Genomic DNA, 26,391 nt, shown 5'->3' on the forward strand with positions numbered 1-26,391 from the left:
AAAGGCATACAAAGTGGCCAAAACCAGCATGAAACTAGAACTGGGAAAACTTTATTGGTCAACAGAAATCCACAGAAGAGCCACAAAGATACGTAAGATAAAACATGAGAAAAATAAACTAGCATAGACTATAAAGACAGATAGCAAAAGTTTCTATTAACATACATAATGAGAAAAGAGTGGCTTAAGTAAATGTCGGTCCATTGGAAAAAGAGAAGAAGCATTTAGTGATGGGACATCACAGTGGAGGATACCAATATCTTGCCAGTAATTAACAAAGAAACAAAGGTAGGTGAGGATTTGGAAACTATCTTTATTACAGAATAGCTAGTGTTGGACTGTTAGAGGTAATTGAGCTAATAATAGAAAATTCTCCTGGCCCTGACAGAACGTATCCCAGGGTACTAAAAGAGATGCCAGGAGAAATAGCAAATGCACTGACAGTAATTTTCCAAACTTCACTGGACTCTGTGGCAGTCCCAGCAGATTTGAAAGCAGCAAAAGTGACACCACTATTTTAAAAAAAGGTGGACAAAAAATGGGGAATTATACCCCAGTTAGCTTCTTCTCTGTAGTGGGAAAGATGCTTGGGTTTATTATCAGGGAAGAAATAGGAGGGACTTGATAGAAATTGTCCCAAAGTGCAGGTCATGCTTGACAAATCTTTTGGAATTCTATGAAGACATTTTGAGCAAGGTGGACAACGGGGACCCAGTGGATGCGGTGTACCTGGATTTACAGAAGGCCTTCAACAAGTTGCTGTGCGACAGGCTGTTGCATAATATAAGGGTGCATGGTGTTAGGAGTAGAGAATTAGCATGGATACAAGATTGGTTGACTAACAGGAAGCAAAGTGTGGGGATCTGGTTGGCAATCAGTGACTAGTAGTGTGCCTCAGGGATCAGTGTTGGGACTGCGATTATTTAGAATTGAAACAGATGAGTTGGAGTTGGGGACCACATGTAGGGTGTCAAAGTTTGCAAATGACACTTAGATGAGTAGCAAGACAAAGTGTGCGGAGGACTGTGAAACTTTGCAGAAGAACATAGATACATAGAGTGAGCAATGATCGGTCATATGAAATAGAATGTTCATAAATGTAAAGTAATACTGTTTGGTTGGAGTAACATTAAAAAAGAAATTATTACTTGAATTTTAATAAGTTGCATTTTTGCTATGCAGAGACACCTGAGTATCCTTCTGCATGAAGGTTGATCACCAGGTATAACAATCAATTCAGAAAGCAAATGGAATTTTGTCCTTCGTTGCTGAAGGGATTGTGTTTAAAAGCAGAGTCTATGTTCCAGCTGTATTGGGTGCTGGTGAGGCCACACCTGGAATACTCCATGTAGTTTTTATCTCCTTCGTGGAGAAAGGATGTACTGGTACTAGAGAGGGTGTAGAGGAGGTTAACAAGGTTGATTTCAGAGTTGAGGGGGTTGGTTTAACAGAGACTGAGTAGATTGGGATAATACTCATTGGAATTCAGAAGAATGGAAACATATAAAATAATGAATGAAATGGATAAAATAGAAGTAGAGAGGATGTTTCCACTGGCAGGTGAATCTAGGACAAGAGGGCATCACCTCAAGATTAGAGGCATCAAGTTTAGGAATGAATTGAGAAGGAACTTCTTAACCTCAATGGAATTCATTGCCCAGGGAAGTAGTTGATGCTAGTTCAGCAAACGTTTTTAAAGCTAAGGTAGCATTTTTAAAACAAATAAATAATTAATTAAGGAATACGGTGAATACTTGGGTAAATGGTTCTGCGTCCACGAAGTGATCAGCCATGATCTTATTGAATGGCAGAGCAAGCTCAAAGGGCAGGATGGCCTTCTCCTGTTCCTAGTTCTTATGTTATACATTCCTCCCTCACTCGTGACTTGGAGGTGCTGGTGTTGGATTGGGATGGACAAAATTAAAATTCACAGAACACCAGGTTATAGTCCAACAGGTTTATTTGGAAACACGAGCGTTGCTGCTGCTTCATCAGGTGGTTGTGTGTTTTGAACTATGTTCCTCATACTTGTAACTTATGAACAGCAACAAAAGCCACGAAACAGTGCGCATGCTCCAGCCAAAAATGGTCCCCGGATGATTGATGTCAGCGGCGGACCAATGGAAGGACAGGGGCGGGGCTGGAGGACCTGGCGGGGCAGTTGGGCCTCCAACCAATCAGAGTGAATGAGAGGCGGGACTTGGCTATACCACGTGATCATCCTCGTGGACAGCGCGGTAGTGTAGGCGGAGAGCTGTCGGTAAGGAAAGGAATAAACAGCACAAAGTGGGAGGAAAATGGTGTTGGTCTGGGCTGAGAGGTTTTGTAAACATTTGGTGCACATCGGAAAATACAAATTTGAAACTTACTCTCGTCTTTGCAGTAAACGGGAAAATACCTCATCTCGCGATTGACTCGAGTGAGTGCCGCCATCTTTATTCGGGGCAACGATTTTCTGGGCACGTGCAGCCGCCATCTTTGTAGGGGGCAAAGTTCAGAGGGGAGTATGTGCAGCTCTCCCTGATAGAGAGTCATAGGGCAGGATTTACACAGAGTAGATTCAAACACAGAGAAATGGATATTTGTTTCCTCTGGATTTGTTTTGTCATTCATTTAAATGGATGAGGCGGTACAGTTAGTAAGTTTGCAGGTGATACCAAAATTGTTGGTGTTGTGGTCAGTGATAAAGGTTGTCTCAGAATACAATGGGATATTGATCAGATGGGCCAATGGGCTGGGGAATGGAAGATAGGGTTTAATTTAGGTAAATGTGAGGTGCTGCATTTTAGAAAAGCAAATCCGAGCAGGACTCACACTGAATTGTAAGGTCTTGGAGAGTCTTGCTGAACAAAGAGACCTTGGAATGCAGGTTCACAGTTCCTTGAAAGTAGAGTCACAGGTCGATAAGACAGTGAAGAAGACATTTGGTATGCTTCCCTTTGTTGGTCAGAGCGTTGAGTACAGGAGCTGGACAGGACATTGGTTAGGCCACTTTTGGAATATTGTGTGCAATTCTGGTCTCCCTCTTATCAGAAGGAGGCACTGAAACTTGAAAGGTTTGAGAATTGATTTTCAAGGATGTTGCCAGGGTTGGAGGATTTGAGTTGCAGGGAGAGGCATAATAGGGACTGGGGCCATTTTCCCTGGAGTGTCATAGGCTGAGGTGTAATTTTGAAGAGATTTATATAATCGTGAGGGGCATGGATAGCGTAAATAGACAAGGTGTTTACCCTGGGGTGGTGGAGCCCAGAACTAGAGGATATAGGTTAAGGGTGAGAGGGGAAAATTCAACAGGGACCTAAAGGGCAACAAAAATTGTAACATTTCAAAGGCAGTTGAATAGGAAGGGTTCAGAGGGATGCCGGCCAAGTGCTGGCAAATGGGAATAGATTAGGTTCGAATATTTGGTTGGCATAGATGGGTTGTACTGAAGAGTCTGTTTCGGTGCTAGACATCTCTGACTGTGGGATCATAAAACTGCTCCGATTCGCCTCTGAGCACCTTGATGTCCACTTGTTCACTATCTAGCTTCCTCAGTCTCTGAGTGTATTTTTGCTCTGTTTAGTATTTTACTATTATGTTCACAGACCTTTCAGTAAATGAATTGTCCACTGCTGCCTGGCTCCTGACCATATTACAGACGAGGTAGTACTGGATGTGTTGAATCATATCGAGGTGGATAAATCCCTGGGACCTGTTAAGGTGTATCCCAGACATTTGTGGAAAGCTAGGAATGTGATAGCAGTGCCCCTCCCTGAGATGTTTATATTGTCATTGGTGACAGGTGAGGTGCTGGAAGGCATGTGCCATTATTTAAAAAGGTGGTAAGGAAAGGCCAGGGAACAAGAGAACAGTGAGCCTGAGGTCAGTGGCAGGCAAGTTGTTGGAATGGATTCTGAGGGACAGGATTTACATGTATTTGGAAAGACGAGGAATGGTTAGGGATAGATAGCATGGCTTTGTGTGTGGGAAATTCTCTCTCTAACTTGATTGAGAATTTTTTTTGAAGATGTGACAAAGATGATTGATGAAGGCAGATTGTGAATGTTGTCTATATGGACACTGAACGATGTTCCACAAAGCAGACTGGTTAGCAAGGTTAGATAACGTGAAATGTTGAGAGAACTAGCCATTTGGATACAAAACTGGCTTGAAGGTAGGAGGCAGAGGGTGGTGCAGAGGGTTGATTTGTGGACTGGAGGCCTGTGAGCAGCAGCGTGTTGCAGGAATGGATATTGGGTCCTCAAATAATTGACTTGGATGTGAATATGAGATATGGTCAGTAGGTTTACAGAAGACACCAAAATTGGAGGTGTAGTGGACAATGAAGCAGGTTAGTTCAGAATACAACAGGATCTTGACCAGATGGGCCATTGGGGCGAGGAATGGCAGACTGGGTTCAATTTAGACAAATGTAAGCTGTTGGATTTTGGAAAGGCAAATCAGAGCAGGACTTATACACTTAATGGTAAAGTCCTTGGGAATGTTGCTGAACATAGAGATCATGGAATGCAGGTTCATTGTTCCTTGAAAGTACAGTCATAGATAGGCAGACTAGTGAAGGTGGGGTTTGGTATGCTTATATTTATTGATCAATGCATTGAGTACAGAAGCTGGGGCGTCAAATTGTGGCTGGACAGGGCATTGATTACGCCATTTCAGGGATTATGTTTTAAGTTTGAAATTCCCTGTTCTGGAAAGGATGTTGTGAATCTTGAAAGAGTTCAGACAAGATTTACAAAGACTTTGCTAGGATTGGAGGATTTGGGCTACAGGGAGAGGCTGAATAGGCCAGGGTTAATTTCCCTGGAGAATCAAAGACTGAGAGGTGACTTCATGGAGATTTATAAAATCATGAGGGACATGGATAAGGTGAACAGCCATGGTCTTTCCTCCCAGGTTAGGTGGGTTCAAAACAAGATCACATGGGCTTACATTGAGAGGGCAAAGATTTAAAACGGATCTAAGGGGCAAAGTTTTCAAGCTGTGTGTGGTGTATGTGTGTGGAATGAGCTGCCAGATGATGTAGTGGAGGCTAATTGAATTACAACATTTGAAAGGCATCAGATTGGGTACATGAATAGGAAGGATTTCAAATGCTACGGACCAATTGCTGGCAAATGGGGCTCCATTTGTTGAGGATTCCTAGTTGGCATGGACAAATTGGACCAAAGGTCTGTTTCTGTGCTGTACATCTCTATGACACTAATAAATGAAAATAAGATGTGTTCCTCTTTTGCGGAGAGCTAGCAGAAGCACAGATAATTGTTCTTGGAGCTGAGAAGGTTAAGCAGTGAGTTTGACCAGGTGCAAATTTGTTTCTAGGATATTTAATCTGCAGAGAGAGGGGAATTGTTAACAATGTCACAATTTTAGTAACTATTTTCAGGTAATTGGTAAATAATATGTGAACATTATTTTATTCAGTAAGTTCTGAGCATCTGGAACAGTCTGAATGGCAGCTGGACACAGACTCAGCAGTTATTCATAAACAGATTTGGAATTTTACTACTTAATGGAAAATTTGGGGGGCGATGGGCAAATGGGAAGGGAATTGGGACAGATTTGCAGCATCTCCAGAGGGAGAGAGTACAGCCCCAATGGGCTGAATAGCCCCCAGCCCCTGTGCTCTGTGATACTGCCCCACTCACTGTGAATGTCGAAGCTCATCCCAGGGCATAGAGAGGGAGGATCCCACCACTCACCTCACAATGGGCCCCGGATGATTGATGTCAGCGCAGGCCAATAAAGCCAGAGGGCAGTACTGGAGGACCAGGTCGGACCAGTTTGTCCTCCAACCAATCGGAGTGAATGAGGGCAGCCTCAAGGCTAGAACTAAAGAAAGGCACATATCACAGAGATTTGAGAAACTGGAGGACATGAGATAGGGAGCGTTCTGTGGCTGGAGAGGAATTATATAAATAAGGAAAAGTTGTGAAGCTAGATGAGGTGACAGTGATCGGGAGAGTTGTGAGGATGGAGGAATTTAGAGTTAGTGAGGATTAGTCATAATGTTATACAGCAAGGAAACAGGCCCTGTGGTCCAACCAATCCATTCCGACCATAATTCCAAACTGAACTAATTGTACCTGCCTCTGCTTGGTCCACATCCATCCAAATATTTCCTATTTATGTACTTATCTGAATGTCTTTTAAATATTGTAATTGTATTCACAGCCACCACTTCCTCTGGAAGTTCATTCCACATATTTTTTTAAAAACCCTAATGTCTTTTCTCAAATCTTTCTCATTTCTTCTCAAAATGAATGCACCTGAGTTTTGAATCCCCCCTCCCCCGGCTATTCACCCTGTCTACACTCTTTCTGATTTTATAAACCTCTAATAAGGTCACCCCTCAACCTCGTGTACGCCAGTTAAAAAATTCCCAGCCTATCCAGCCTCTCCTTAGAACACAATCCCTCCATTCATGGCAACATGCTGGTAAATCTCTTCTGAACCTGCTCCAATTTAATAATATCCTTCCTATAACAGCACAACCAGAACTGGACAGAGTATTCCAGAAAATGCCTCCCCAACGTCCTGTACGTCCTCAACACAACGTTGCAACTCCTGTACTAAGGCCTGAATAGTGAAGGCAAGCATGCTAAATACCTTCTTAACCATCTACATGTGACGCAGACTTCAAAGTTGTGAAGCCCTCGGTCTCTCTGTTCCCATATCACTACTCAGGGCCCAAATTTTATTGAGTGTAAGTCCTGCCCTCGTTTGTTTTGTCAGGATGTTATATTTTGCATTTATTCCAATCCAAACATTTTTGAGTTTAAAGGCAATAGGAGTATAATTAAGAGGGAGATCAGGAGGCAAAAAAGGAATGTGAGATAGCTTTGGTGAATAGGGTTAAGGATAATCCAAAGGGCTTTTATAAATACATGAACAAAAGGCTAACTGGGGAGAAAATAGAGACCCGCAAAAATCAGCAAGGCAGCTGTTGTGTGGAGTTGCAGGTGATGGGCGAGATAGGAAACCAGTATTTTGTGGCAGTGTTTACTGTGAAGATGTACATGGGCGATATAGAATGTGGGGAAATAAATGGTGACATGTTGAAAAATGTCCATATTACAGGGGAGGGGGTGCTGGATGAGTGGCGAAGGAGCTGGTGCAGGGGAAAAGGAAACACATTTTTGGATCGTTGTGATCTCCTCTGGAGTAGAGTTGACCTGCATAAGAAGGATGGATTGTACTTGAATTGGAAGGTGTCTAATATTCAGGCATGGAGATTTACTAGTGATACTCGGGAGGCATTAAACCAGTGAGGGAGTGGGTGTAAACCCAAGAAGATAGTGAGGAAAGAGGTATGTCAGAGGCTGGTCCAGGCAAGGGCAAGGCACAGAATGAAGTCGGACTGAGCAGTTGCACTGCATTTACTTCAATGCAAGAGGCCTGACAGGGAAGGCAGATGAGCTCATGGTATGGTTTTGAACATGACACTGGGATATTATCGCAATTACAGAGGCATCACTCAGGGATGGATAGGACTGGCACTTTAATGTTCCAGGTTATAGATGCTATAGGAAGAATAGAAAGCGGGACAGGAGAGGAGGGGGACTGGCATTTTTGATTGGGGATAGCATTATGTTTTTGGTTAGGGAGGATATTCCTGGGAGTACGGCCAGTGAAGTTCTTTAGATGGAACTGGGAAACAAGAAAGGGATGGTCACCTTATTGGGGTATTCTGCATGGGTTTCGTCTGGGTCCTTTGGTTTCCTCCCACAGTCCAAAGATGTGCAGGTTTGGTGGATTATCCAGGCTGAATTGCCCACAGTGTTCAGGAATGTGCAGGTTTGGTAGATTATTCAGGCTGAATTACCCACAGTGTTCAGGGATGTGCAGGTTGGGTGGATTATCCAGGCTGAATTACCCACTGTGTTCAGGGATGTGCAGGTTAGGTGGATTATCCAGGCTGAATTACCCACAGTGTTCAGGGATGTGTAGGTTGGGTGGATTATCCAGGTTGAATTGCCCGCAGTGTTCAGGGATGTGCAGGTTGGGTGACTCTGGGAAATGCAATGTTACAGAGGGAGGTTAGGAGGCTCTCAGGGTCAGTATCAATGTGATGGGCTGAATGACCTGCTTTCACACTGTTGGGATTCTCTGGTACTTCTACTGGTTTTTAAATAGTTACAGAAAATAATAGACCAAATCTACAAATTAAGGTGTCGAATTGGACAAAGTCCAATTTTGATGGCACAAGGCAAGAACTTTCATCTGGCTCCTCCAGCCTGCTCTGCCATTCAATAAGATCAGGGCTGATCTTTTCATGGCCTCAGCTCCACTTTCCTGCTTTCCCACCATAACCCTTAATTCCTTTCCTGTTCACATATTCACATTTTGCCTTAAAGGAATTCAAGTTGATAACGTCAAATGCTGCACTCGGCAGGGAATTCCACAGATTCACAACCCTTTAGCTGAAGAAGCTCCTCCTGAACTCAGTCCTAAATCTGCTCCCCCTTGTTTTGAGGTTATGCTCTAGTCTGACCCGCCCCCAGTGGAAATAGCCTCCCTGCTTCTATCTTTCTTACCCTCTTCATATTTTTTTTCCTCTCCAACCTCCCATTCTTCTAAATTACAATGACTATAGAACCAGTTTTCTCAATCTCTCCACATACACCAACCCTCTCAACTCCCAACTCAAACTAGTGACCCTCCTCTGTACTCCCTCCAGTGTCAGTACATCCTTGCTAATGTAAGGGGATCAAACCTGTACACAGTACTCCAGGTGTGGCCTCCCCAGCACCCTGTACAGCTGCAGCATAACCATCCCTCTAGCAATGAAGGACAATATTCCCTTCACTACCTTAATTACCTGCTGCACCTGCAAACCAGCTTCCTGTGATTCATGCACAAGGACACCCAGCTCCCTCTGTACAGCAGCATGCTGCATGTTTTCACCATTTCAGCAGCCCTTTGTCTGGCAACGTATCGAATACCTTCTGGAAATCCAGGTGCACCACCTCTACCGAGTCCGCCTTGTCCAAAATGCTCGTCATGTCCTGAAATAATTCCAGGAAATCCATTAAACGTGACCTGCCTTTCATGGATCCATGCTGTGTCTGCGAAATGAGACAATTTCTCCCCAGATATCTCTCTCCACTACTTCTTTGAGAGATTCAAGCATTTTCTCCACTACAGAAGTTAAGCTAACGGGTCCTTTTGGAAAGATAGTGGTACCAATTTGCAGCTTCCCGTCTGTCAAAACCATCCCAGAATCCAACAAATTTCATTGAATTTTCACGAGTCTAATTGTTATTCCACCCCCCCATCCCCCATCTCCTTTAGTCCCTGGGATGCAATCCATCAGGGCCAGGAGACCCATCTACCTTGAGGCTGTTATCTTTCCCAACATTGCCTCTTTACTGGGAATGATTGCTTCTCTGTCCTCATCTGCCATTGCCTCCATAGGCCTGCGACAATGAGAGTATATAGACAGTATGTTCCTGTTAAGGCCAAGGCTGGGAGGTGTAGAGAATGCTGCCTGTCAAAAGAAATTGAGGACCTGGTCAAGAAAATGAAGGAGACATGTGGCAGGTACAGAGAGCTGTGTTTGTGTGAATCCCGAGGGGAGTATAGGGGCAGTAGGAGTATACTCGAGGTAAACCAGGAGGGCAAAAAGGGGACATGAGATAGCTTTAGGAAATGGATTTAAGGAGAATCCAAAGTGATTGTACAAACACACTAAGGACAAACGAGTAACCAGGCAGAGAATAGGCACCCGCAAACATCAAGGCTGTCTGGAACCGCAGGAGGTGAGAGAGGTTCTGTATGAGCGGAGAGGTTTTACAAACAAAATGTGCACATCGGAAAACACACATTTGAACGTCCCAGTCTCGTGTTTTCAGTAGACGGGGAATTGCCTCAGTGGAGCTGCAGGCATGAGTGCGTGCCGCCATCTTTATTTGGGGCAAGAATTCACTGGACACGTGCAGAGCCGCCAGCTTTGTAGGGGGCAAGGTGCAGCCAGGCGCATGTGCAGCCTATCTCTGGTACAGAGTCGTTGGGCAGGATTTACACAGAGCACATTCAAACTCAGAGAAATGGATGTTTATTTCTGGATTTGTTTCATTATTCATTTAAATGATTTGGTATCGGAAATGAGTTTGCAGGTCATACAAAATTGGAGGTATTGTGGATAATGAAGAAGGTTACCTCAGATTACAATGAGATATTGATTGGATGGGGTTTAATTTAGATAAATGTGAGGTGCTGCATTTTGGAAAAGCAAATCAGGGCAGGACTTATACACTGAATGGCCAGGCCCTGGAGACGTTTGCGGAACAAAGAGACTATAGTCTTTGCAAGTCAAGTTGCAGGCAGATAGGATGATGAAGAATGTGTTCAGTATATATTCCTTTATTGGTTCGAGCGTTGAGTATAAGATGTGGTAGGTTATGTTGCTGTGCAGGACATTTGTTAGAATATTATGTGCAATTCTGGCCTGCCTCCTATCAGAAGAGTGCAGTGAAACTTGAAATGTTTTAAAAAAGGATGCTGTTAGGGTTGGAGGATTTGAGGTTGGAGGCTGGGGCTGTTTTCCCTGGAATGCCATAGGCTGAGCTGTGATGTTATGGAGGTTTATACAATCATGAGGGGCATGAATAGACTAAATGAACAAGGTGTTTTCCCTGGAGTGGTGGTGTCCAGAAGTAGAGGGCATTGCTTTATGGTGAATGGATAAAATTTCAAAGGGGCCTCAAGGACAACTCTTTCATGCAGTGGGTGGAATGAGCTGCCAGAGGAAGTGGTGGAGGCTAGTATAATTAAAACAATTAAGGCATCTAAATAGACACATGATATGATTAGGAAGCGTTTACAGGGATATGGGCCAAGTGCTGGCAAATGGGAATAGATTAGGTTCGGATACCTGGTTGGCATGGATGATTTAGACTGAAGGGTCTGTTTCGGCGCTATACATCACTATGACTGTGGGATCATAACAGCTTATACTGTTCTGCTTCATCTCTGGGCTCCCTCATGACCACTTTGTCAATATCTAGCTTCCTCAGTCTCGAACAATGGGTGTATTTTTGGTCTGTTTAGTATTTTACTATTACTTTTACAGACATTTTTGTAAGTTAATTTTTCACTGCAGCCCAGCTCCTGACCATGTGCTGCTTATTAATATTTTTCTGGAAAATCTTTGACAGTCAAGAATTCTTTTTTCCAATAAGCAAGTGTATTTTCCTTCCATTTCTAACTGTCAGATTCTGTACCATTTTCATTCCCTGTAATGCACTTTGCACTCCCTGAAACATCAACTGTGTTTCTCCTTCCACAGATCCCAGTGATTAATGCCAAAGCCCTGTTGCCTGGGGAGAAGGTGATGTTTGACTTTCTTGTACAGCTGCAGTTTGTGGGGTGAAGGTGCTCCCACAATGTGGTTGGGTAAGAGACATTACAGATTATTCATTACAGCAACAGTGATGATTTCAAGGTAATGTCCAAATCAAGAACAGTTATAGTTTTTTATCCTGTTTATAATTTCACAAAAATATTATTGGGAACTTTAGACATCAGGCCAGAGAAGGATATTATTAGGTCAGGTGACCAAAAGCATTGCCAAATAAGCAGGTTTTGAGGAATGTCTTAAAGGAGGAAAGCAGACCTGTGAGGTTTTGGCTGCGAATTTCAGACCTTGTTGCTTTGGCAACTGTAAAAGCAGCCACCCAGGTGAAGTAATGAATTAACAACAGGTCATTGGGAGTCTCGAACAGAATGGGTTGTCGAGGTCTCAAAGGGTGTGAGATACAGCGAGCTAGGGATGGTCACACCCAGGAATTACGTCAAGGGTGAGAATTTTAAATTGAGGGATGAGGGCCGGATGCTGGCAGGTGAGACTAGATTGGGTTGGGATATCTAGTCGGCATGGATGGGTTGAATTGAAGAGTCTGTTTCCATGCTGTACATCGCTGTTGCTCTATGTTGTTGATTATGAAGAGCAGCCTTTTGATGGATCAACAAGTTGTGGTACGAGGGAGTACTTGGGCAGCAGAGATTTAGTTTTTCTTGAGATTACAGGGAGGTTGAATGTGGGAAGCTTGCCAGGAGTGTGTTTGGATAATGAAGTTTGGAGATAACACAATGTGGATGAGAGTATGTGAGCTGAGATGAGGGAGGAATCAGCTAGAAATAGTGGTCTTGAGGTGGGACTGAGCTATCACCCTCACCTCACCTCATACCTGGGATCAGCTGGTTGTCAGGTTGTGAATCAGGCGGTAACACAATCGGGAGCTAAGTGGCCCTGGTGGAGCCTAAAATGAGTGTCACTCAGCTGGCTGTTGTTGAGCAGCTGCTGCTTGGTAGCCCTGTTGATAACATCTTCCATCACTTTACTGCTGATCGTGTGTGGACTGACATATTGTAATTGTCTGGGTTGGATTGTCCTGTGATTTTGTGTTGAACATCCCTGGGCAATGTTCCACGTTGTCAATCGATGCCAGAGCTGGAGCGGTACGTGGCTTGGTGGGTGGCAAGTTCTGGAGCACAAGCTATCAGTATTATTGCCAGAATATTGACAGTGTCGATAGCCTTTGCACTACTTAACCACTTCTTGATGTTATTCAAACTAAATAGAACTGGCTTAAAACTCACATCTGTGATGTTACAAACCACTGGAGAAGGCTGAGATGGATCATCCCACTTTGCACTTCTGGCTGCAGATTGCTGCAAATGCTGTTGTCGTATCTGGTGCATGGGTGTGTGAGCCCCCTCCATCAGTCAAGGTGGGGATATCTGTGATGGTTCCTCCAATGAGTTGTTTAATGGTCCATCACCGTTCACAACTGGGTGTGGCAGAACTGCAGAGCTCAGATCTGTTCCATTGGTTGTGGGATCACTTAGCTCTGTTGCTCGCTGCTGATGCTGTTTGAAAAGCAGATGGTCCTGCTTGGTAGCTTCACCAGGTTGGCACTTCATTTTTAGGTATGACTGGTGCTGCTCATGGCATGCCCTCCTTTCCTGTCCATTGTGATGGGTGAGAGCGGGATTTGCAAACCCATGAGATTTTACACGTTGCTGGAGTACAGTTCTGCTGCTGTTGATGTCCCACAGTGCCTCAGAGATACCCAGTTTTAGATCCTGCATCTCTTCAAAGTCTGTCCTATTTAGAACAGTGATAGTGTCACTCAACACAATGGAGGTATTTCTCAACTTTAAGGCAAGACTTATGTCTCCAAAAGGAATGTGTGATGGTCGCTCTTACCGATACTGTCATGGACAGATGTATCTGTCGCTGGTCAATTCATAACAATGAGATCAAGTATGTTTTTCCCTCTTGGTTCCCTCACTACCCGCTGCAGACTCAGTTGAGCAGCTATGTCCTTCAGAACCTGGCCAGCTCAGTCAGTAATTCTGTTGCAGAGTTAGTCTCGATTGTGGACATTGAAATCCTGCACCTAGAGTACATTTGATACCATTTTATTTCCTCAGTGCTTCCTCCAAATGGTTTTCAACATGAAGGAGAACTGATCCATCAGCCAAGGGAGGACAGTACCTGGTAATCAGCAGGATCTATGAGATTTCCTGGTGTCCGGAGTCAATGCTGAGTACTCCGAGGGCAAATCCTCCCTGTCTGTGCCACCACCTCTGTCTTGTCTGTCCTGCTGGTGGGACAGGACATATCCAGAGATTTCAGGAGAAAGTGAAGACTGCAGATGCTGGAGATCAGAGGCAAGAGTCTGGTGCTGGAAAAGCACAGCAGGTCAGGCTGATGAAGGGCTTAGGCTCGAAACATCGATTCTCCTTCTCTTCGGTTGCTGCCTGACCTGTTGTACTTTCCATCACCACACTCTCAATATCTAGGGATGGTGATGGTGGTGTCTGGTCATTGTCTGTAAGGGTTGATTCCATGAGTATGAGTATGTCAGGCTGTTCCTTGATTGGCCTGTGAGACAGCTCTGCACATTTTGGCACCAAACTCCAGATGTTAGTCTGGAGGACGTTGCACCATCGAGAGGGCTGATTCAGTGGTTGTATTTTCTGGTGCCTTGTTAGCTACCGAGTGGTCCACCCAGTTTCATTCCTTTGTTGAGACTTTGCAGTGATTAATACAGTGAGTAGCTGGCTGCGCCACTGTCGGGTTGGCAGGATTTTTTTCGCCACTGACAATGGTTCCATGGAGATCAGGAGATTCCTAATTCCAGTTATTTTTTTCTTGAATTCAGATTCCACCATCTGCCAAGATGGGATTCGAACCAGGACTTCAGTCGTTTGTTTTAATATTTTGGATAAAAGTTAAATACATTCAGTTTGTTCACTCACTTTAAATGTCACTTACCCAGGTTGTGTTTCTTTGTGAAACACTGTCCATCATCCTGTCTCCTCCACCTTCTCCCCAACAACAAGAGTTTGGAGCACATGGAGTTTCTCTGTCAATAAGACTGAGATAATCTGATCTGCTGCTTCCCTCCCTCCCACTCACCCACTGAGTCAAACTGCCTCTTGTGGTGTTCCTGCTTTTTGTTCTAAAGTTGCATCTTTCTCCAATCTCATTTCAAGCCTTATCAGAGCTCATCTTGACCCTTTACCCTAATCTCATTAAACCATGGACTTTCCAACTCTTTCTCCTCCTCCTCCTCATCAGTCCCCCACCGATTCATAGATATTATTGCTTGTTCTGTCTTTTCTGGTTATGTCCTTCCATCCCAAAAATCCTGCTCCATCTCCACTCTCCTTTTCCTTTCTGAGTTCCTTGTATTTGGTGTCCTTGGTACCTTCTGTATCTCACGTACGTACTGCCAGGAGGTGACATTGTGCAAAAGCACCATGTTGGGTTTCACATGTACTCTGACGAAGCCCCGCTCTCCCTCCCCATCATCCCTCTCCATTCCTCCACTGTTACTCAGTTATCAAACTGCTTACCATATTCCCACTACTCGATTAGGTGCAGTTTCCTCCAATGAAACATTGTAATGGTTAAAATCGTTGTCTGACAAATTCCTTTCCCTTACTGCTGAGCCTCTCCCTCTCACTGGGAACGATGCAGCAGAACTACACTCTTCACAATATTGCAGTTGTATCTGACGCGAAGCTGACCTTCTGATCAGACATCTACACGATCCCAAACACCAGGAATTTCAATCTCTTAAACGTTGCTTGTCTCCTCCTCCCTCCATCTCCATTGCTACTGAAACCCCTTACCCGTGTCTGTGTTGCCTTAAACATGACAAATCCGAAACAGAACCCTTCATTCTGTGACTGGCTCAGAATCTGGTTTCAGACTCCCCTCTCAGTATTTACCCTCAGACACATCAGTATTTATTCTGGCAAACCCCTTAAGAATCTGGTGGTGCAGTCTGATTGTAGGAGGTAGAAATGGGAGAAGCTGATGTGATGTATCTGGGTGGAAGGTAAGGACTTGGGGGGGGTGGTTCTATCCATGTTGCAATTAGAGGTGTGGGTTTCAAAGGCAGAGGTGCGGGAAGTGGAGGAGATACATTGGATGGTATTGACCACATGGGAGGGGAAATTGCAGTCCTTGAAATACGGGGCCATTTGATATGTTCTGGCCTCACTGGAACACTGCAGTAAGCATGAGACAGAGATGTTGGCCAGGGAACAGGCTCGTGTGTTAAAGTGGCAGGCAGCTGGAAGCTCGGGGTCTGTTTTGCAGCAGAACGTAGATCAGTTACCATTTCCACAACCTCCACAGAGATGCTGCTCGACACCAGTTACTGTCCCCTCCATTAACAGCTATGCACCCTCCCAGCCAGATCATAATCCACTTCTTTGTCTTTCCAAATATCCCGGTCTCTTTTTGGGTTCTGTCCCTGCCCATTATTTACTCTCTAACCCCTATCTCCTGCAGTACAAAGATCTGCAGGTTAGTTGAATTGGCCAAGCTAAATTTCCCATAATGCTCAGGGATGTGTAGGTGAGGTGCATTAGTCAGGAGACGTATACAGTAATAGGGTAGGGGAATGGGTCTGGGTGGGATAACATTCGGAGGGACGCTGTGGACCTTTGGGGCCGAATGGCCTGTTTTCATGCTGTCAGGATTCTAATTTTCCCAGCTCCCATCGGTTCTGAGGAAGGGCCACTGGACAGATTCCTGTTCCCAGATGCTGCCAGACCTGCTGAGCTTTCCCAGCACCTCCTGCTTGTTGTTCCTGATTGACACCATCCATCCACCTTCCGGGTTTGATTCAGGCAGGGGGAGGATCCCACCACTGACCTCACAATGGGGTCCAGCTGATTGATGGCAGCTTTCCACCAATAGGAAAAGGTGGTGGGACTGGTGGACGAAGTGGAACCAGCTGGTCATCCAAACAATTGGAGTGAATGAGGAGCGTGGCCAGTGGGATGACACGTCACCTGTAACTCCGCCTGTGCAGTGTCACGTGACTCGGCCGTTGGTCAATGTGGGAGAGGCAAACAGGGAAGGGGAGAGTGGCCTCGGAGACAGAGGTAATGAGTCACTTCAGACTGGGAAGTCTTAATTACACTCTGTGCGGGTTGTTAGTCTGAATTAGAAACTCTTTTCCGAGTTTGCAGCAGATGGGAAAATGGCTGCGACCCTCAGGCGGTGATAGGTCCTGGGATATGGCCGCCATTTTTATTGGGGGTAAGGAACAGTGAGCATGGACATGTCCCCTTCCTAGGATGGGGCGGGTGTGTACGATTTAAAGAGAGGCATTTACACATCAAGCACATACCAAGAAAAAAGTATGTCTTTATATTCTTCCTGTATTGACTGAGTTTTTTGTGAATTCATTTCATAGGATATTAAATCAGAATAATTGAGGCTGGGATCTCAAAAGCAAGTTTTTACAGTCAGTGGAGTCATTAGGGTCTGAATATTATTGGCATTTAACTGTGGAAGGAGAAAGGTTTGTTCTGTTTGTGGGAAAATATCTCCAATGCTTTTGTAAAGCAGAAAGATGTACAAAATCGTGGTTGGATCACCCTTCGGGTATGTGCTCTGTTCTGTGCCCTGCAGCTGAAGTAGGAATTATTGGCCTTTGAGGGAGCACAGATTTATCCAAATAATACCTCATCTCTTTGTAAGAACTCTCAGATTTAGACCCAGTCACCCACTTCATGATGTTAACCTGTAAACTTCATATTTTCAATGACCCGCAAACTTCCCATTAAAAGTCCTTGTGGACTCAAATTCCAGTACCTTTTCAGATGGAACGTTCCAGATTCTGACAACTGTCTGTTCATTCAGAAACTGCTGAAGTCTATGTTGACTCTGGGGTTACAAAGGGCTGAATTGAAAGATGACATATTGTCACTGAGCTCCCATTGAGATGCATTGGAACAGTACAGGAGGCTGAGGGCAGTGTAGGTGTGAGCGGGCAGTGACAATGACAGGGCTGCACTGTGAGGGCTGCTTGGCTCAATGAGAGTGTTTTGGAGTTAGATGAAAACAGAGCGAGGGGAGACAGGGAGAAGGTGAAGCTGAAACTCAGTTTTAGTTCAGGCCGTTCAGAAATTCCCATGGTCCCAATGGGAACAGTCAGTTTGTAAGTGATACCTGCGTGGTATTTGTTAACAGTTTTTAAAGTAGTTTTCCTGAGGGCAGTTGAGAGTTAACCACATTGCTGTGGGTCTGGAGTCACATGTAGGCCAGACCAGGTGAGGATGACAGTTTCCTTCCCTACAGGACATTAGTGAACCAGATGGGTTTTCTAACAATCGACAATAGTTTCATGATCATCATTCGCCTTTTCACGCTAGATTGTATTGGACTCCGATGCCACCATCAGCCATGTTGGGATTCTAACCCTAATCCTCGGAACATTGCACATGTCCCTCATCTGGCAGGAATACCATTAAGCCATTGCCTCCCTTTTTAGCAATGTTTAAAAGGAAGTTCCATCATTCTACGTGTGCAATGTGAGATAAAATACTGCAACGTCCATGTGTCTGACTCTCCAAAAGGTCAATCAACAGAAATTTGTTTGGGAGCGAAATATTTCACTTTTTGGGGGGGAGGAGGGCGTTTAATAAACAAAAATGAATCGAAATAAAAATCTTATGCCACGGACATGTAATTTCTGAAGGCGGAGGGGGATTACGGAGACAGGGAGGGTTGTGGGGCCAGAGGGAGATTGTTGTCCAAACATCACTGTGATGTACATGAACTGCAGCATTTCAGGGAGGTGGTTAACCACCCCTTTCTCCAAGACAAGTGAAGGTGGCCAATAAATATTGGGCAGCAAAGGCAACCCTCCGTGAATAAAACCAAGCAGTGACCTCTCTGAGCTGACTTGCTGTGAAGTGAAAAAATCTCTCTGGAAATGGAGTGGGCAGAGAAGAGAAACAGTGACATTTCACAGCTGCCCTCAGAGAGACCTCACCCTTGGAAGTACTCAGAGCCGGGGATCAGCTCAGTGAGTTTCAGTCTCTTCAAACATCAATCTTAGTTGGTTTTATTTTATTAAATCTACAGTAGTGAGTAAGGTGAGGATTTCTTTTTAATTTCTTACGGTCTCTTGATTAAATGTTTACGATATGAAACATAAGCATTAAGTTATTCTCGGGCAGTATTTTTCAAGCAGTAAGACTGTGTCTTTGTCTTGGTCTGGAGATTAAGGCAGAGAGATGGCCTGTTGTAGAGTGGTGTGCTGTTCCTGTCGGATGTGGGAGATTAGGGAGAGTTTCAATGATCCTGATGATTATGTCTGCAGGAAGTGTGATTGCAAATCCTATTGGATCGCATGGATTGGTGGAGGAGTGATTAAAGGCAGTGAGGAATTGACAGGAGCCGGGGGGTGTGATCGGTGGCAGTCTCAGGATTGCAGGATACTGCAGATACAGTCAGGTAGATGGTTACCTCCAGGAAAGCTAGGAGAGGCAGGTAGGTACTGCAGGAGTCTCCTGTGGCTATCCCCATCTCAGACAAGTATACTGTTTTGGAAAATGTAGGTGGTAATAGACTTTCAGGGGAATGTAGCACTGACAGCCAAGTTACTGGTACTGAGACTGGCTTCTAACATAATGTGAGGTATATCCAGTTCCACATGATCGATGGTGATAGGGGACTCTCTAGTCAGGGGCACAGTCTGCCATTTCTGCAGCTGACCGTGAGACATCAGAATGGGGTGATGCCTCCCTGGTGCCAGTGTCAAGGATGTCTCACAGAGGGAGCAGAATATTCTCAAAAGGGAAAATAACCAGTGGGAGGACATTGTACATTGGTACCAATGGCATAGGAAGGGGAAAGCATGGGGTCCTGACGAGCAGGGAGATTTGCTAGTGCCACTCGGGAGGCATTAAACCAGTGAGGGAGTCGGGGTAATCCTAAAGAGATAGTGAGAAAAGAGGTGAGTCTGAGGCTGGTACTGGTCACCGGTCAGACTGTCAAGGCAGGCAAGAGCAAGTCACAGAATGGGGTGGGACGGACCAGTTGCACTGCATTTATTTCAGTGCAAGAGACCTGACAGGTCAGGCAGGTGGGCTCAGGGTATGGTTTTGAACATAGCACTGGGATATTACAGCAATTACAGAGGCAGCACTCAGGGATGGGTAGGACTAGCAGCTTAATGTTCCAGGGTATAGATGCTATAGCAAGGATAGAAAGGGGGCAACAGAGCAGGGGGAGAGGTGTTTTTGATTAGAGATAACATTATAGCTGGGCTTCGGGAGGATATTCCTGGGAGTACATCCAGGCAAGTTATTTGGGTGGTACTGAGAAATAAGAAAGGGATGACCATCTTACTGGGATTGTATTATAGACTCTCTCCCAATAGTCAGCAGGGAATTGAGACACAATTTTACCGGGAGACCTCGGTTATCTGTAAGAATAATATGGTTGCAATGATAAAGGGTTTTAACTTTACCAACATAGCCTCGGAGTGCTGTAGTGTTAAGGGCTTGGATGGAAATGCATTTGTTCAGTGTGTACGAGAACATTTCTGATTGAGTTTGTAGGATGTACCTACTAGAGAAGGAACAAAACCTGACCTGTTTTCTTTATTCATTCACAGGATGAGGCTGTCACTGGCTCGGCCAGCATTTCTTGCTGCGTTTACCCAGAGGGCAGTTAAGAGTCAACCACGTTGCTATAGGTCTGGAGTCCCATGCAGACCAGACCAGGTAAGGATGGCATTTTCCTTCCCTAAAGGTCATGAGTGAACCACATGGGTTTTTCCAACAATTGACAATGGATTCCTTGTCGTCACTAGATTATTTTTTCCAGATATTTATTGAATTCACGTTCCCAAATCTGCCGTGATGGGATTCAAACCCGGGTCCCCAGAACGTTATCTGGGTCTCTGGATTAACTGTCTAGTGATAATTTCACTCCGTCATCGCTGCCTCTTAGAAAATGAGGCAGGGTGAGTGACTGAGGTATCAGTGGGGCAGCACATCAGCACTAAAGACCCCACAGTATTGTGGTTAGTGCTGCTTCCTCAGCTCCAGGGACCCGGGTTTGATTCCAGCCTCGGGCGACTGTATGTGTTGGCACATTCTCCCCAGTGTCTGTGAGGGTTTCCTTCGGGTGTTCCAGTTTGCTCCCGCAGTCCAAAGATGTGTAGGTTAGTTGGATGAACCATGTTAAATTTCCCATAGTGTCCAGATGCAGTATATGAGGTTTTGGGATGTGCAGGCAAATCTCTGCCTGATGTGAAAAGATCCCTTTGGGTCTTGGACAGAGGTCGGAGGGAGGTGTGGCTGCAAGTTTTACATCTCCCATGGCGGTAAGGGAGGGTCAAGGGTGCGGAGCATGAGTTGGTGAGAGGGTGTGGACCCAAGAAGGGAGTCGCAGAGGGAATGGTCTCTGCGGAACACAGATAGAGGTGGGGAGGGAAATATGTCTCTGGTGGTGGGATCTGACTTCACGGAGCAGAAATAAGAGGTTAATGTGCTATATCTGGAGAGTAGTGGGGTGGAAGGTGAAGACCGCAGGGTTATATTCTTTATTGTGGCTGGAGGGGTGGGGTAAAGGCGGAGGTGCGGGAAGTGGAGGGTATGTGTTGGAGGGCATTGTTCAAAAAGTCGGAAGAAAAACTATGGTCCGTGAAGTAGGCCTTTCTGGGATGTCCTGGAATAGAATCCAAAGAGATGAAACAAATATATCACAGACAAAAGATTAACTGGACCAGACAATATGACCCCTTAAAGGTCAACAAGGCTGCCTATGGAACCACAGGGGGTGTGAAATATATGCAAATATTTCACATCATTTTTACTGGAGAAGTATATGGAAGCTCGAGAGATTGGAGAAATAAACAGTGATAACTTGAAAAGTGTCCATGTTACAGAGGAGGTGGTACTGGATGTCTTAAATCGCATCAAGGTGGATAAAGCCCTGGAACCTGATCAGGTGTATCCTGCAACTTCCTGGAAATCTAGGGAAGTGATTGTTGGGTCTCTCCTGAGGAATTTGTATCGTTGTTAGCAACAGGTGAGGTGCCATTATTTTAAAAAGGTGGTAAGGAGAGGCCATGGAACAAGAGAACAGTGAGCCTGAAGTCAGGCAGGCAAGTTGTTCGAATGGACAGGATATCCATCTATTTGGAAAGGTAAGGAATGATCAGGGAGAGTCACTGTGGCTTTGTACATGCACAATTGTGTTTCACTAACTTGAGTGAGTGTTTTGAAGTGACAAAGAAAATTGATTAAGCCAGGCGGTGAATGTTATTTATATGGACATTCAACAAGGTTCCACAAAGCAGACTGGTTAGCAGGGTTAGATCACATGGAATGCAGGGAGAGCAAGCCATTACAAAACTACCTTGAATGTAGGAGACAGAGGATGATGATTGAGGGTTGCTTTGCGGACTGGAGGCCTGTGAGCAGCAGAGTGCTGCAGGGATGGATATTGGGCCCTTAAATAAATGACTTGGATGTGAATATATGAGATATGGTCAGTAGGTTTACAGAAGACACCAAAATTGGAGGTGTAGTGGACAGTGAAGAAGGTTAGTTCAGAATACAACAGGATCTTGATCAGATGGGCCATTGGAGCAAGGAATTGCAGACTGAGTTCAAATTAGATAAATGTGAGCTGTTATATTTTGGAAAGGCAAATCAGGGCAGGACTTATGCACTTAATGGTAAAGTCCTGGGGAACATTGCTGAACAATGGGACCTTGGAGTGCAGGTTCATAGTTCCCTGAAAGTAGAGTCACAGGTAGGCAGGGGAGTGAATGCAGCATTTGGTACGCTCCCCGTTATTGGTCAATGCATTGAATGCAGCTGTTGTGATGTCATATTGTGGCTGGACAGGGCACTGATGAAGGCCCTTCTGGAATTCTGTTTTCAGTTCCAATCTCCCTGTTCTTGGAATAATGTTGAGAAACTTGAAAGGGTTCAGAAAACATTTGCAAGGACTTTCCTGGGGTTGGACGATTTGAGCTATTGGGAAAGGCTGAATAGGCTGGGACTATTTTCCCTGGAGATTTGGAGGCTGAGAGGTGATCTTATAAAGTCATGAAGGGCATGGATAAGGTGAGCAGTCAGGGACTTTTTCCCAAGTTCGGTGGCTCCAGAACGAGAGGGTACAGGCTTAAGGTGAGAGGGAAAAGATTTAAAGGGGATTTAAGGGTCATCGTGTTCATGTTGAGGGCATTGCAAGTATGGAATGAGCTGCCAGAGGAAGGGGTGGAGGCTAGTACAATTGCAGCATTTAAAAGGCGTCTGACTGGGTACATGAAGAGGAAGGTTTTAGAGGGATAAGGGTGAACCGCTGGCAAATGGGACTCCATTAACGCTCTCCGTTAATGGTCAATGCATTGAATACAGAAGCTGGGACGTCATATTGTGGCTGGACAGGACGTTGATTAAGCCACTTCTGGAATTCTGTTTTCAGTTTGAATTTCCCTGTTCTGGGAAGGATGTTGTGAAATTTGAAAAGGTTTGGACAAGATTTACAAAAACGTTGCCAGGATTGGAGGATTTGGGCTACAGGGAGAGGCTGAATAGGCTGGGGCTATTTTCTCTGGAGAGTCAAAGACTGAGAGGTGACTTCATTGAGATTTATAAAATCACGAGGCGCGTGGATAAGGTGAGCAGCTGGCATCCTTTTTCCTCAGGTTAGGTGGGTCCAAAACTAGAGCACATGGGTTTAAGTTGAGAGGGCAAAGATTTAAAAGGGATCGAACTGGCAACATTTTCAAGCTGAGTGTGGTGTGTGTATGGGAGGGGCTACCAGATGAAGTAGTGGAGGCTGAAAAATCACAACATTTAAAAGGCTTCCAATTGGGTACATGAATAGGAAGGGTTTTGATGGATACAGGCCAATAGATGGTAAATGGGAATTCATTAGTTTAGGATTCCTTGTTGGCACAGACGAATTGGACCGGAGGTCTGTTTCTTTGATCTTAATAAATTAAGATGCATTCCTCTCTTTTGTGCAGAGCTAGCTGAAGCACAGATAATTATCCTTGGAGCTGAGAAGGTGAAGCAGTGATTTCGACCTGGTGCCGATTTTGTTCCAAGGTCTTGAATTTGCAAAGAGAGAGAGGAATTGTTAACCCTGTCACAATTTTTAGTAACTACGTTCAAGTAATTGGCAAATAATACAAGGTGAAAATGTGAACACTATTTTACTCAGTAAGTTCTGAGCATCTGGAACAGTCTGAACGACACAGATTCAGCAGGTATTTTGAAACAGACTTGGAATTTTACTTTTTAAGGAAAGATTTGGGGGTAGTTGGGACAGATTTGCACCATCTCCAGAGGGAGAGAGGACAGCTCCAATGGGCTGAATAGCCCCCAGCCCCAGTGCTCTGTGATACTGCCCCATTCACTGTGAATGATGAAGCTCATCCCAGGGCAGAGAGAGGGAGGAGCTCACCTCTCAATCGGCGCCGGCTTGATTAACGGCAGCTCCAGACCAATAGGAGGAGAGTCTGTGTGGTCCTGCAGCCAATGGGAGTGAATGAGGGGTGTGGCCAGCAAGACGACACCTGTCTATGAGCTGTGCAGGTGCAGTGTCACTGGGTGGGGGTGGGAGAGACAGCAGGGACTGGGACAGAGGCTGTAGGACCTGAATTACAAACTCCCGGTAAATTAAAACCAAAAGAACTGCAGATGCTGTAAATCAGAAACAACAACCAGGAGGGTCTGGAGAAGCTCAGCAGGTCTGGCAGCATCTGTGACGAGAAATCAGAGTTAACGTTTCGGATCCGGTGTCCCTTCCACAGAACAGATGTTACTGAGAAAAAAAAAGTCCGTTTATGTGCAGAAGATAGTGTGGGGGGATGGGGGCAAGATAAAAGGAGTAAAGGTGGGGATAGAGTGAGAAGAGCGGTTGGATAAAGGAGTGGATAACGATCTGACTGGGGGAGGGTGACTAGCTGTTAATGGAGACTGTTAGTGGCTAACCATAGGTAGTGTGTAATGACAGGCTGTGACATGAGGTGGCTACGACATGAGGTTGTTAACCTGTGGTTAGCCACTAACTGTCTCCATTGTAAGCTGTTGCCCACTTATATCACTGCACGATTGGAGCTGCTGAGGACACAAACCTTTGGAATATCCTCCCTAACCCCCTCTGTCCGCCTTAAAGATGTATCTAAAAATCGTTCTCTTTAATCAACGTTTCCATCATCCGTGAAGCATTTTAGGAGATTTGTCAATGTGAAAGGCTCCATACAATGCAGGTAGTTGTTGTTATTGTCTGACATCAGGAGAAACAGGGATGAGCCCTCTCTCTCTCTCTCATACCTGATGAACAGCAGCAAAAGCAGGAAGCACTGAGCATGCTCCAGCCCACAATGGGCCTCGGATTATTGATGTCAGCGCAGGACCAATAAGAGTCAGGGGAACGAGGCTGGAGGACCAGGATGTGCCAGTTGGTCCTTCAACCAATCGGAGTGAATGAGGGGTGGGACAATACTCAACCACGTGATAAACTTCACTTGCAGCACAGTGTTGTTGTGACCAAGGCATTGGAAATGTGTGAAGGTGCAGGGCAGGGGAAAGGAAAGACATAGACCAGAAAGAGAAGGACATTTTCATGGTATGGCATGAGAGGTTTTACAGAACTTAGTGCACATTGTGAATCACAAATTTGAAAATCCCAAATTCTGCCCCATTTTCCCTCCTTATAATGCATTTTGCACTCCCTGAAATAGCAACTGTGTTTCTCCCTCCACAGATCCCAGTGATCAGTGCCAAAGCCCCATTGCCTGTGGAGAAGGTGATGTTTGATTTCCCTGTCCAGCTGCAATTCATGTGGTGAAGGTGCTCCCACAATGTGGTTGGGTAAGTGCTGTTATAGATTATTCACTCAGCAATATTGAAGAGTTGACAATGTATGTGCAAATCAGCAACAGTTTGTTTTTTTTAATCATGTTTATAATTTCACAGAAATACTATTGAAAAATTCTGGCATAAGGCCACAGATTGAGATACTAGGTCAAGTGATCAAAAGCATTGCCAAATGAGCAGGTTTTCGAGAACACCTTAAAAGAGGAAAGCAGGTCTGAGAGGGTTCAGGTGGGAATTCCAGACAGTGTTGCCTTGGCAACAGTAGAAACAGCCAGACTGATGAAGCAATGAATAAACACAAATGAATTGTCAAGGTCTTGCAGGGTGTGTGGTGCAGGGAGACAGGGATGTTCACAGGGTGAGAATTTTAAATTGTTGCCTGTAAATAGGAGCCTTTCGATGGATCAACTAGTTTTGGTACAAGTGAGCACTTGGGCAGGAGGGTTTAAGATACTCTTGAGATTACATGTAAGTTGAATGTGGGAGGCTGGCCAAGAGTGTTTGGATAATTAAGTCTGGAGATAAATACTCGTCCATCCCTGCATTCAGTAAATGAGCTGAGACTAGGGTGGAGTTGGGTGATGTCACCAATGAAGAAAGTGTGTTTTTGGAGTTGGGCTCTTCCTCCACATCACCCCCACCTCCCTCCCCTCACCAAATCACAGGTATTGTTCCTTGTTCTGTCTGTCTGTCTTTTCTGGTTATGTCCTTCTCTCCCATTCTGCTACGAAGTAATATTTTGACCTCACCGTTGTTGGAAAAACCTACTCCATCCCCACTCTCCCATTCCTTTCTAAATTCCTTGTATGTGGTGTCCCTCAAGGATCGATTCTTGGTCCCTCCTGTTTCTCACCCACATACTGTCAGGAGGTGACATCGTCCAAAAGCAACGTCTGAGGGTTCACATGTACACTGACAATGCCTAGCTCTCCCTCCCCATCATCCCTCTCCATTACTCAGTTATCAAACTGCTCATCACACTCCCACTACGCGATTGGCTGCAATTTCCTGCAACGGAACATTGAAATGGTTAAACCCATTGCCTTCAGTTGCTATTACAAATTCCTTTCCCTTACTGCTGAGCCCCTCCCTCTCCCTGGGAACTGTCTGAGGCAGAACTACACTCTTCACAATATTGCTCTCATATCTGTAACCCCAAGGTGACCTTCTGATCAGGTATCTACACAATCACAAACACCAGGAATTCCAATC

General features: G+C 45.0%; 1 long non-coding RNA gene across 2 annotated transcripts in view; it reads left to right on the plus strand.

Moving 5' to 3' along the window:
* The first annotated feature begins 11,371 nt into the window (after positions 1-11,371).
* Positions 11,372-26,391, plus strand: part of LOC132812482 (uncharacterized) — a 33,092-nt gene continuing 18,072 nt past the window's right edge. Inside the window, exons 1-3 of one of the 2 annotated variants that reach the window (XR_009643668.1) lie at positions 11,372-11,400; positions 19,947-20,055; positions 25,067-25,173. This is a non-coding gene — a long non-coding RNA (uncharacterized LOC132812482). Of the gene's footprint in view, positions 11,401-19,946; positions 20,056-25,066; positions 25,174-26,391 lie in introns of those variants that run through there. The other variant, XR_009643669.1, reaches the window with a different exon arrangement.

This window comes from Hemiscyllium ocellatum, unplaced genomic scaffold, assembly GCF_020745735.1.
Source record: "Hemiscyllium ocellatum isolate sHemOce1 unplaced genomic scaffold, sHemOce1.pat.X.cur. scaffold_2761_pat_ctg1, whole genome shotgun sequence".
NCBI classification, from domain to species: Eukaryota; Metazoa; Chordata; class Chondrichthyes; order Orectolobiformes; family Hemiscylliidae; genus Hemiscyllium; species Hemiscyllium ocellatum.